Source organism: Panthera pardus, unplaced genomic scaffold (genome assembly GCF_024362965.1).
Source record: "Panthera pardus isolate Hobbes unplaced genomic scaffold, ASM2436296v1 HiC_scaffold_1, whole genome shotgun sequence".
Lineage (NCBI taxonomy): Eukaryota > Metazoa > Chordata > Mammalia > Carnivora > Felidae > Panthera > Panthera pardus.
This window is the reverse complement of record NW_026526654.1, coordinates 80941726-80955000: the sequence shown is the minus strand read 5'-3', so window position 1 is coordinate 80955000 and position 13275 is coordinate 80941726. Positions and strand designations below refer to the sequence as shown.

The 13275-nt window shown below is 45.6% G+C and overlaps 2 long non-coding RNA genes across 2 annotated transcripts in view; one reads left to right on the top strand and one right to left on the bottom strand.

Annotated features, from left to right (window-relative positions):
- LOC109266084 (uncharacterized) overlaps window positions 1-7738 on the top strand; it is a 24296-nt gene extending 16558 nt beyond the window's left edge. The window contains exons 2-3 of the long non-coding RNA XR_008421339.1: window positions 5932-6001; window positions 7159-7738. This is a non-coding gene — a long non-coding RNA (uncharacterized LOC109266084). The remainder of the gene's footprint in view (window positions 1-5931; window positions 6002-7158) is intronic.
- LOC109266085 (uncharacterized) lies at window positions 6936-13275 on the bottom strand. The gene is made up of 2 exons (XR_002079540.2): window positions 12745-13275; window positions 6936-7308 (listed from the first exon to the last, which is right to left on the bottom strand). It is a non-coding gene; the product is annotated as an uncharacterized LOC109266085 (long non-coding RNA).

The following is a 13275-nucleotide window of genomic DNA, read 5'->3' as shown; positions in this document are numbered from 1 at the left end:
AGGAAATTTATCTGCTTTATGCAGACATTAAAAAAAGATTATGGTGGACATTAAAAAAAAAGATTATGAACCTTGTCTGAATTAAAAAAATATATTGATGGATCATACAGAAACTATTACCAGAATGAAATGTAACTTACAATCAAGTCCTTATTCCTTATTTTAGAGACCTTCTCCCCATCAGGTAATTCAGCACAAGCGACTGAATCCATGTTTCCCAGCAGAATTTAAAGATTTTCTTTTAGAGTTTTATATCTTGAGATTTGAATGCATGTTTCAAATGAGTTACCTTCAAGTCCTGAGCACCATCACCATCTCCTGAATCTCACTAAATCTCTAAACTTGGCCAGTCTTTCTCTTCTGCCCCATTTCTGTCATGAAAATTCCTTCCAAGAAATTAAATGTATCCAGAGGAAAGTAACAGAGATGGTGAAAGATATTATGAAGGAGAGGTTAATGGAACGAGGTCAGCAAAATTTTTATTCAAGAGAAATTTAAGCAAGAGATTAATTGACAGAAAGAGCAAGTTGAGGGATTCTCGAAGTACCATAAAGGAAGGTGCAGACTGAGGAGATGTACTCGTTATTTGCTCTATTGTTGGAGAAGAGACGCTTTATAAAGTAACAATATCAGACATTTTAAACTACTTCTTGAAAATTGCTTTTTAAAGAAAGATGTTCCATTTAACCAGTGAGATCAGATTCATTGGGGTATTGTTATGGAAGCCAAGTCGATTTAGACCATAAAATAAATCTTAAAAGGACAATTCCACAGGTAAAATGGAGGTCGTCCGGTAGTCAGCATTGGTTTCTGAGGTGTCCTAATTTGAAAGCAGAAACAAGACAAATACTAGGCCTTGAGTTCTGAAGTTTGGGAATTGAGATCTTTTCAGTCTAGAACTTCCCCTTCTCTTTGGTTCAGGTGGGTAGGGGAGGAGGAGGCCTGGGTGGAAAATTTGAGAAAATTCAGCAGTAAAGAGTTTCATCGGGCAAAGGTGGCTGGAAGGGCAAGTCCAAGAGATGAGGTAACCTGACAGGAAACTCATCTGGAGAGAAAGTGAGTCTTCCCATAGACTCTCACTCACCCCTCTACGATGTGAGACAATACAGCAAGGGTTACAACCAAACCGAGAGGGAGTGCTGAGTGATTACCAGTTGAGAAGGTCGCTTATCAGTCTGATAGGACCACTGTTCACAGAAGCGTCTCAAGAAATAAATTTTGAGTGGATTGAAACATGAAAAATTAGTACTTCGAAGTAGTCAAAAGCAAATGAGCAATGTAAGTGAAAAAATATACACTGCCATGCCAGCAGTGGAGAAGTACAGAGTGAGGATCAGTTAGAAGATAAAAAGTAAAATCACGAGTGCAGAGTAAGAGAACTTTACTATGATAGAAGTAACCAAATGAAACACAAGGAGTATGGAAAAAAATCCAACATTGGGACTGCTCGGGAAGTCAGCTCATTTCTATGGCTGGAGGTACGGAGAAAAATGGCTTACTCACAGGCTGCCGCGATACATCGACCACCATTCCAGGTTCTCTCTAACTCAGGTTATTTTCAAGGTCATCTCAAAGGATCGCCTGCAGCTCGAAAACAGTCCATAATCCTGTGACAAGCTGCACTACCTGAGCATCAGTTGCGGACGATTGTGTACAGTTGGTCTGTCCACTAAGAACGCTTTAAGTTGCAATCCGGGCTCCTTGGGTTTGAGTCCCAGCTCTTCCACTTACAGATTTTGGCAGCTTATCTAATCCCGTGCCTCACATTCCTCATCTTTAAAAAAGGAATAATAACAGTGCCTGTCTTATAGGTTTATGCTGAGGAGTAAACGGGTTAATATGTACACCGTGCTTGCAACAGTGCCTGACACATAGGAAAAAGTTAAACGTTTGCTATTTTTAAATGACAGAAAAATGACCAGCAAAGGATAGAAGAGTTTATCTTTCTTTCATTAACAAAGACGTCAGGATATAGGTGTTTGCTGTGCTGGTTTAGCTGATCAATGGCTTCATGAAGAGCCTTCAACCTCTATTATGTCACTTCGCCATCTTTTAGCACATTGGCTTTTTATCCTTCAGCCTATGGCCTCATGGTCCCACAGTGGCTGCCATAGCTCTTGACATCATCTCACATACTGACTGTGTTTAAAAATCAGAAATAATGCCAGCCAGGGAAGAGGAAAAGTGAGAAAGAAAAATGAGAGAGAGAGAAAGAGGGAGGGAGACTGCTTCACACTATTTTCGCATTTTTGGAAGAAGCAAAATATTTTCCCAGAGCCCTTCGCTGATTTTACCTTATCCAATTGGCCAGAAATGAGTCACATGACCGCTCTGAAATCAAGGGATCTGTGCCTTGCTTTTGTTGGCAGGGAACAAGTAAGGGAGTACCTGTTGGACAGACACGGGTCCTCCACAAGGAATCATTCTTTTGTTTCGTTCCTAGTGCTTTGTTCCTGTTTCAGCCATGGAAGGACAATCTATCTCCCAGAGCGCTCATGTGAATTACTCAATAATTAAAGAGGGTTTATAACATGGTCACTGATGCCATCTCCAAGTTCTTCCCATTTGACTTCGTACACGATGCCTATAAACAAGGCCCGCTTCTTTATAAGACTGACTTCAAAAACCCACTATCTTCTTCTGAAAGGCTGCTCAAACCCCAGCTGGGACACACAAGGATACTCAATACTGGTTGAGTCCTTGTTCTCTACTGGGCTTCCTGGGGCTCTAAAAGCCTTCTGGTTGTACACATCTGAGTAAGAAAATAAAGGCAGGCATGTCAAGCCTATCCTGGAGTCCAGGAAAGGGAGTGATCAGATGGTCTAGCTTAATCAGAGAGGGAGGATTTAGTGAGGTCTCAGAGGATGGGAGGGGAATCCTGGCCGGAAGAATAATCTCAGAAAAGGTTCCTGGTTGGAATGAGCAGGATGTGGGAGGGACATTCGTTCTTATCCCTTTGAGATTTTTATAGCTTTTTCCTTAGAACTTGGAAGAAACTGCCCAAAATTGAAAACATGCCAAACATTAGCATTAAAAATGCTGTGGCCTCTCCAAATGTGAACTATATCTGCTGGAAAGTGCATGGAGACTGGATTACTCAGGTAAAACTAAGAAGGAAGGAAGGAAGGAAGGAAGGAAGGAAGGAAGGAAGGAAGGGAGGGGAAGAAAGAAAGAAAGAAAGAAAGAAAGAAAGAAAGAAAGAAAGAAAGAAAGAAAAGAAGGAAGGAAGGAGGAAGGGAGGGAGGGAAAAAAGAGAGGAGGGAGAGAGAAACAAAGAAGGAAGAGCAGGAGGGAGGAAGGAAGGAAGGAAGGAGGAAGGGAGGGAGGGAGAGAAAAGTAAGGGAAAAGAAAAGAAAGAAATGTTTAAGTAAAAGTAAATAGGAATTTGACAACCTGACATCTCTCTCCAGATGTATCAGCCAATCAAATATATATATATATATATATATATATATATATATATATATATATATATATATTTTAATGAGTGACCACTGTTCCCAAGATAACTTTATTAGCCTAGTTGAAAACAAATAAAAATGCTGCATGAAATACCAAGAATGGTACAAAGAATGATAAACATCTGGTTTCTAGAAGCTAGAGAAATTGATTGATTTGAACTTCCTGGTATACTTGTGTTGGGGGTTCCCATCTGACTGTCCTTTGGGTCTAAAGACAGTTGGTGTGTTTTCCTTCCTCTTGTAGGAATGAGAGCCAACTCAAATGACCCGAGGGTCTTAGGACCAATAATATGACTTTGAACATGAGAGTCCTTTCCCTGCCATTTCTACTGGCTCTGAGAAGCTAAATTAGTATTTCTTAAGCGCATAAACAAACAAGACATTGTTCTTTATGTTGAGGCAGATCAGAAACCAAATACCGATTGGACACACTGTCCTCCTGAGTAGAGAGAGAGAGCAGGGGTTTTTCAGAGAACTGTTAGGGGAGCATAGACTCCTGGAAACATCTCTTGTGTCCTCCTAACACATCAGGCTTACAATAGGTGGGGAAGATTCTTAATAAAGAAGACCTATGCAAGATAAGAAAGTCAGGAAATATTATTGGGTGAAAGGAAATAATAGGAAAACAGCCAAACTTATTTGCTAAGTAAAAAAGGAAAATTCAACGGGAAGGAAAATTGGACCAGGAAAACAGCATTTGTCTAAAAGATTAAGACCAACAAAATTTCAAACACAAAGAGAAGCAAACAAAACACCAATTCTGGAGAAGAACGATAAGGTGAATTAAGTAAGAATACAAAAAGAAAACAATCCAACTTAACAAGCACAGGCAAATTTGCCATATGTAATACCGGTATGTTTCTCGAAGGTGATTGGGACAAAATCCTTCTTTTCTTCAACTTTTACATTTTAACGTGCATTCTAATTACACTTAACTTTTTACATTTTAAACGTACAGTTAATGATTGTTAAGTTTACTGAATTGTGCAACTATCACCATAACGCAGTTTAAGCACATTTCCATCACCCCAATAAGATCTCTGTGCCAGGCAACCGCTAATCTACTTTCTGTCTCTGTTGATTTGCCTTTTCTGGCCATGCCATGGAAATGAAATCATACACTGTGTGGCCTGTTGTGCCCGGCTTCTGCCACTTTGCAAAGTGGAGCCATGCTTGGAGGGTGGACGTTTTGTCCCACTGAATTATCAGCCCCTGTTGCCTTGGAAGGCAGTAGGAACCAAAACCAACAACATCCGGGACTAGTGCCATCCAAGAGATGACCACACGTGGAGGGGGTGGGGCAGAGTGGGGAGAAAACAAAGCCGGGCATTGGCATTGGCATTGTCCTTGGCAGCATAGAAAGGGAGCTAACAGAGAGGAGCTGTATGAGAGGAGAATTCCCCAGGGGTCTGCTCTCCTTTTCTCCTCCCACCACCTCGGGGGGGGGGTGTTCATGATCTCTCCACTGAGACTTCTGCCTTGTGGGCCGTCTCCAGGGAGCCCTTTCTAATAGGGAAAAGACAGAGACAATTCTAAGCTCTGTTAGATTGTTCAGGGCACCGAGTCCTGTTGTGCTGGGTCAGGTCCCAAGTTCCAGAAACCCTCTCTTCCCCTAGACTTCCCCTTCCTCTTCCTGTGTCTTTGGCTCTATGGTTTCTGCCCTCCATGGGGGTTAGAACCAAGGGTCATCTTCTGCGCATGCCCCCTCTGAGCCTAGCATAGTGCCTGCAAGGTCTCAAAGAGACACCTGTCATCCCTTGTAGCTAATGCTGCTCTTTCAACACTACTACGGGTTTATCCATTTTACATGCTTATCTTCTTAATAAGGACTTCCTCCAGGAAGGAAATGTCCCAAGAGCAGAGAAACTCCTCAGATCCCACTGACTGCTGTTCCTCGCACCTGAGATGAGCCCTGGCACCTGCCTGAAAGGCACGCTTCCCTGATCCTGGCACGTGTGCTTCAGAGGCTGGCTCTCAATTTTCAAAGACAGGGGAAGAGAGTCTTTTACCCTTCCCAGTATGACGCTCAGCATAGCTTCCAATTTAAATATGATTTATGGCAAAGGATAAGCTGTTTTCTCCGTGAAACCCCTGTGGCTACGCAGGCAGCATTCAATTTTCTCAGAAATATCTAAAATAGGTGGTAGAAACTTCAGCACGGTCTGTCAGACAGGATACCCAGGAATTGTGGTTCTGGTGTTCGCCTTGAGCGAGCGTCAAGGAGAGAGAACCCCCACGCACTCCACACTCCGCCAGGCCACCCACACACATCTGCCCACTCCAAAAGTACAGTTTTAAAAAATGTGCCCATCCTCTGAACAAGAGGTTCCTTTCTCCTTCTCGAAATGGGGGTCAAAAGAATGCTTTAGATGTTGCTACAAACTCTTCCTTGACCTGGCATGTGATCTTCAACGTTAATTAGCATCTTCTCTCTCTCTCTCTCTCTCTCTCTCTCTTTTGTCATTTCCAGCTGAACTACTACAATCCTATCAAAGCCGTCATTTCAAGCTCCAACCACGAGCCTACAGCTCTAGTAATAGGTACTGCTTACATTCCCCTTACGTTTGTAATGTTCTCTGTGTGCCAGATCCTTGGATGTCTCCCACCTTTATAATTTCTGCATTGCAACAGGCATCCCACACTCTGCAGCTCAGAATGTGACATCCTCCACTCTTCTGTCCGCCTTTAGCTTTAGAAACCTCACACTAGGCTGCTGGAGAGACAGAAGGAGGGCTTCACAGGGCGTCACACATGCTGAGAGCTCGATCAATATTTGCTGATTTGAAATAAGAGCAAAATCTACTTTAAGCAACCTCAGGCCACACCCTATGAGCACCCCTAATGTGCTACATGCTATTGAATATGCAGTAATATCAACATCGGACAGTGGTCTTGGGGCGTTGGTGTGAAATGGGAGGGGGTCATTCCTGTGAATTCAAAAGGCATGCTGAAAATAACAGTTTTAAGTGATGGCAACAGGAAGAACCAGAACCTGAAGACCTTTGCATTTTTCTGGAAGCTGGACTCTGACCAAGTGAACTCAGAGGAAGGTCAAGGGAGAACCAAGAGCCCAACCCATCCCTTACTCTCACATCCCCAAATGCACACCTGGTATGGTCATGGGCTTGGCCAAGCTGATCTTGGGTCCATGAAGTAGGGAAGGTGGCAGAGCCCGTCTGTGCTATTCATGTGGGAATCATTTTGTCGGGACCAGATGGAGGACATACATCCTGGTACGGGGGGAGGGACTGGTCTAGATTGGAACCAGGAATCCACTCCCTTTATAAGGGATCATGCCCTGGCTATGAGCTCATGGTCTGCACTAGATGCAATCTCTGGCCCTGAACACTAAGTATCCGATACTATACTAAGCTCCTTCCGTGTATTATTTCATTTAATCTCTGTAACAACCTTGTGGTTTAGGTCCCACTACTAGTCCCACCTTACAGATGAGTAAAGCGAAGCACAGAAGAATTCATTAACTTGTCCTGGGGTCTTGTTTGGGGTTTTTTGTTGTTGTTGTTGTTGTTTTCTGTATCGAAAGAAATGTCATCCAAATGAAGAAGCAAAAGGAAAATTTTGTGGATGGCTCATATGACGTGAGAAGGGCAGACGCGTAACCCAGTGTGGGGAAGTCCTGGAAGCAGGGACTCGGCTGCTTCTCCGACTCTGTTTCTCTCTCTCCTCCGCACATCAGTTCCCTCAGATGGTGATGGGCCTGCCTCTCATGCTGCTTGGTCACGGATAAAGACTAGCTGCAACTCTTGGTCCCCGGTACAGCCACCTCTGGGAAGGTTCTCGTTGCACCAGTCTGGCCCATCTTTGAGACAATTGCAAGCCAACTGACCTGGGAAAGGCAGGGACAGTAAGAGGCTGACCGTGCCCATGCAACTACATGACGTAGGAGGAGGCATGCTTTCCAGAAGTGGGGATGGGAAGAGGAGGTTTACCCATTACAAAAAAGTGAAGAATGGTGCCTGCACTCAGCCCCACAACTCAGAAATGAAAGAACGAGGACTTGAATCTAGGTCATCTGTGCTAGTCATCTTGGGACCCACCGCGATGGCCTCCCCGGGGTGTGGGCTAGAATTGAAGAGTCCCGGGCCTCCCTCGGAACAATGGAACCCGAGTCTGTGCTTGAAAAAGAACCGAGGGTGACTTGTATACATGTCAAGTCTGAGAAGCACCCTTTAAACACGACAACACAAATTTTTCTATGTTTCTAATTGTACTAATATTTTTATATTTTTTTCTAATAAATTGCCCTTTGAAGGCCAGTCTCAATTCCTCACATTTACTTTGTTAAACTTCCTGCTCATTTTGTGAAGCCCTTGGGAGTATGTGGGAAAGCCCCATCCAATTCAAAATCACTATCAACATACTTAATGTTCAAGTTGATACTGATGATGATTCCTTACATGTATTTGGCACTTGCTAATTGATAAAGAACTCTAATATCATTAGTGATTCTCAGTCTTGGCTGCCTATTGGAATCATCTGGAGACTTTATAGAAACTGGGTGCCTGGGTCTTATCCTCAGATAATTCTGACCTAATCGGCCTGGGATAAAGACTGGGCATCGGGACCTTTAAAAGCTCCCCCTGTGATTCTAATGTGGCCAAGATCGAAAACCACTGTTGAAGGCAGTGTGACCCAGGCATCTGTATTTTGTGGACACTTCACAGTGGCTTTAATTTGCAGCCAAGTTCAAGAATCACTCACATGCATGATATTTTTTATTTGATATTCATGGTAGCCAGGTGAGGTATGAGTTGTGTGCACCCCATTTTACCAGGAGGCTAAAATTTGCCCACTGGGCACTTAGCTAGAAGAAGTGGAATGGGGACCCAAGTCCAGTTTTTCTGACCCCAAGGCCAGGAGTCCACCTGCCATCCCCTAGGGCCGGGCTGGGAAAGCCTATCCCTCTGATCCCGGGACTTGTTTTAGGACAAGCTGGGTTCAAAAGGAAGATTCTGACCCTGGAGCAGAATAAATCTCTGACCACAGAGAAAAGAAATGTTATCAGTCACCCTAGGATAGTAAGAAAGTTGTAGCCAATAAAAGCCGCCTTCTACCAATTTTGTGCTGTCTGGGTGGGCTGCTTAGCAGCAGCAGCATCCTGAGAGAGGAATCTTTGGAAGAGCCCGTCACAGACACTCATGTCCGCTGCCCAGCCAGGCTCACGGGCAGAGAGAGAAGGGGAAGGCTGGGAGGCAGGAGTTGTGTGCTCATCACCAAGAGGATAGTCATGACTTGGGGTCTCTTCCTACCCAAGTTCTTTTCCAGGTATTTCACTTGCTGGAATTATCTTCACCTTTTTCTCTTGGCCTTTCTAGCTGGCCCTTACCTTCCCTTTCTCTCCCTGCACCCGTCGATCTTAAGGGCCTGGTTGGAACTCACCAGTCAGTGCATTTGTAATGAAGAAAATATTTAACACCTTTTTAAATGACTCAGAAGTCAACCGTCCACCCGCGTAATGACGACAGCCATTTCTCTCATGATGCCTTTCAGCCTAGCTCTGCCTGAGCATTTCTTAGCTTCGGAAAGGCTGAAATCCTAGGGGTATTTTTCCTCCTTTCCTTTAGAATCTTGTTCCAGTTGCCACTGAACATCATGGAAAATCAGTAATGAGTCATGCCTGAGAGCTCAGCCTCCTATGAAATACCACCTTGCTTCCCCGAGGCCTCTTCCACCCCTGATTCACAGCCTTCGAGCTCACGTTGTCTTTCAAGGAAATCTTCCTTTATACATTTCGGATTCACTGACATTTAAATCACCAAAGCATTAGAAAGAGATGTGCAATGGTTAAGAAGTTTCTTGGGAATTTTCATTAGACGTTCTTAGAACTGGGAAATTGTGGCTTTCTGGAACTGTAATGGAGAGGAATACTAAGAAACTAACACTCAGCCTTCAGAAACTGAAGCAGCTCAAAATCGAGTGTTTGTGCAGAACAGAAGCAAAGAATCCGTCATGAGGATCTCTGAGTTCTAGCCCCCGGCCCTGCAACTCACAGAACTGTGACCTCAGGCTTCAGTTTCCTTTCTAGTTCAACAAAAATGCTGGATGTGAGTTCTAAAGATTCATCCAGCTCACACTCCCAGATCCCTAATTTTGCCATGAGTTTCCTGTGCATCCCTTCTTTCTTCTCACGTTCCAGAAAGCAGGGGCCACTAAAGCTCCTTACACCCTGAACTGCCAAGTGTCTTTAGAGATCTAGACGAGTCTGTGACCAAAAGAGTCGGCGCCCTCCTCACTCCGGTTACCATCTGTGTTTTTTGCTCTGGTGTGGTGCTAAGAGGAGAATAGTGGGGCTTATGGAGCCTTTGCACCGAGACTTCTAGGAAGAGCTCTTTCCCATGCCTCATTTCCCAGTCTGTCTCAAGCCCCCAGCAAGCTGGCCTTTGTCCCTGCCACACCTCCAAACTCACTCCTGTCAGGGCCACCAGGGCCCCTCGTGCTGCTAAATGCAGGGTGGATGCTCCTCCCACTGGCCTCTCAGCACCCAAAGCAACAGATGGCTCCCACTCCCTTCCTGCGCTTCTCTCACTGGGCTCCAGGCCCCCAGCCCCTCTTCTCTCCTTCCCTGGGCTGGAGCCCAGGATTCCGTCCTTGCTCTTCCTCTCTTCGATCTCTTTCAGCCCCTCAGTGATGCCCTCCGGCGCTATTGCTGTCAGATCCCAAATTTATGTCTCTAACCCAGCTCTGCCCCCCAAACTTCAGTCTGGCATTTCCAGTTGCCATGGGTCTCTCTGTACAGGACCTTCCCCTTTGGATGTCTCACAGACATAAAAATTAAATCCAAACCCAGATTCACATCTTCCCCTCACTCCATCTTCCCCGGCTCAGTTGGTTCTAAGTCCATCCTTCCAGTCAAAACCTAGTAGTCACCCTTGACCCTCTCCGCCACCCACAGCCAGCCCATTGGCTTTATCTTCATACTGCGCCCAGGATCTGGCCACTTTGCCCCAATCCCTCTCCTACTATCCAGTGAGAGTCACTCTCTCCTCTCGCCTGGATTACGACAAGAGCCTTGCAACTCTCCCTGCTTCCACCCCACCCCTATGGTCTCTTTTCCACAAAGCAGCCAGAGAGAGCCTGGAAAACTAGATGTCAGATCCATCCAAATCTTTCATCAGGCCCCCCATCTCCTTCACAGTCAAAGCCAAAGTCCTCCAGGGTCTTGTGTGTCAACCCAGCCCTTACATCTCTGGCCTGGTTTCCCACTTCTCTCCCTCACCCACTCCCTCCCAGTCATACCAATCTCCTGGGATATATTTAAGATCCTTTCACCAGATCCTCCCTCTGCCTGGAAAGTTCTCCCTGCAAAAGTCTACATTGCTCATTCCCTCGCCTCCTTGAAGTCTTTGCTCAGATGTCACCTCTTGGGGAGGTCCTCTTTGCCCACTTTATTATACACATCCTGAAACAGCCCAGCTCCTGCTCCTGGCATTTCCAATCTTCCTTACTTTGCTCTACCCTTCGCTAATTCTATATATCCCATCACCTTCCTTTAGACTATATAATTTATCTCTTGTTTGTTGTTTATGGTCTGCCCTCCCCCATCAGAAGGTAAGCCCCACAAAGGTAGAGGTTTCTATCTGTGTTGCTCATTGTTATGTCCCAAGTGCTAGGACTAGTGCCTGGTACATAATAGGTGCTCAGTAAATATTTATTGAATGAACTTACTTGTGGTCAGAATTCAAACCACATACCTCTCTCTCCCCACGCGGTGCTCTGAAGCTTTGCCCTCCAGGAAAAGTAGAATTCTGTGGTGACAGGTTCCTCGCATGTTTTCTCTTTCCATCTACCCATCCAACATGTCCCCCCAACATGTTCCCACAGTGTCCTACAGTCACATCACTGCTTCAATCAGGTATCCATATGTTTGCACACACACACACTCCTCCAAAAGGTGCTACAGCACCAGCTCCCCACTCATAAATGGGGGTTACAGAGAGGGCTCTGTAGTACAGGAAGTGCTTTCAAGTGCATTCATTTACTTAAGGTGATGGAAGACAGAAATCCTTGACTTCGTTTTGGTTATTTAAAAAATTTTTTTAATATTTATTTATTTTTGAGAGAGAGAGACAGAGTGCGAGCAGGGGAGAGGAAGACAGAGAGGGAGACACAGAATCCGAAGCAGGTTCCAGGCTCTGAGCTGTCAGCACAGAGCTTGAAGTGGGGCTTGAACTCATGAACCATGAGATCATGACCTGAGCTGAAGCTGGATGCTTAACTGACTGAACCACCCAGGCGCCCCTCATTTTGGTCACTAATAAACATGAAAGGGAGTTACATCTTGGTCAGCTATGGAGAAACCAAGGCTGGACCTTGAATGTCTTCCCTCCTGCAGACCTGGGCAGGGATCCACTTATCACAGCAGTTCTGTGGGTTCCTACCATACTGAGGAAACTGATGGAAGGGAGGAATAAGATAAAAGGAAGGATGTGCAAGAGAGGCTCCAAGACCCATATCGAAAGAGGAAGAGTCAAAGTCTGAGCTTTGGGGGAACACACACACCTTGCTGTCAACCCCAGAGGATGCTGGGAGCCCATAACTGTAGACCTGGCTTCTGGGTCAGCGCTGGTGCTAGAAGCATAGAATCTACCCTCCTGTAGGATTCCAGCACCTGAAGATTTATTTGCTAGTTAGTGTGCTAGGGATCTGAACCTGCCTTGAATCTGCTCTAGGTTTCCATGGTGATTGCTTTAAACTTTTCATCATCCTTCCTTCAGACCTTGGGGGAGAGCTACGCTCTCTGGTTTCCATGACGACCATTTAAACATGTATCTCTGTCTGGCTGTGTTGGAAAAGAACTGCTAGAGATCATGCAAATGAACTGGCTGCTCTCCCTCTACTTAAAAAAAAAAATGACACACCTGCTTAGAAGTTTCAGATCTTTGCTCATAACAAGAAGGGTGAAGGTGTCAAACTGGTGTTTGAGGGGGGGTTGGCTGCGTGGCTTTGATACTTCAGGTGCTCATCCAGATACGCACGTCCACTCTCCTGTCTTAAGTAATTATCTGCGCTCAGCACTCACCCTCCCCTCCCCTCTGTCTAGCAGATGAAAGAGCCCTGGGTTCAAGACTGTTTACCTTCCTGCTGCCTACCAAAGGAGGAAGGGAAGGACAGGGCCAGAGAGACTAGCAAGGTACCCTACCCAAGCCAGCTCTTTGCCAGCGCTGGGAGAAACCATGGGCAGCAAGGTTGTGACCTCAACTCACCATCAGAAAACTGTCCCGGCACCCAGACCGCAGCCCCAGAGAAGGTGGAAATCACATACCCCGGTCATTTGCAAATGGAGTTCATGGACTGAAGAGCGGCCAGGTGACTCTGAGGGAAAAGGGCTCAGAAGGAGTGGAAAGATGGCGGCCCCCTTCCCCTTCCTAGATACGTTCCTGTCTTCCCCACACCAACACGTTCCTAAACCGGAGGCCTTCAGAGACAGCAATGAGCGAAGCAACCACAGACAGATTTAAAACATGTTTTGAAACTGTGCACCAGCATTTAAAATTCTGGAAGTTTTCCAGTGAGAATAAAGATTTCCCATTTCTCCCGAAACTCAGCAGACCTACATCAGAGTCCTACTTCGGGAGAGTCTGCTGGACTGAAATAGCACCGCCCTCCGAGATGAACTTGGGCGTGGGGGCAAGGGGAGACTGAAGATGAAATATTCTTCGACCTTCTTCATCCAAGGCCCCTCGGCCACCTTGGACACAGCCGAGGTCGGAGGTCAGGGTAAGCTCGATGGAGAGTTCCTTCGTGATCTCCCGGTGAAACTGATGTCTGACACCACATGAAGGCCTTTGATTGC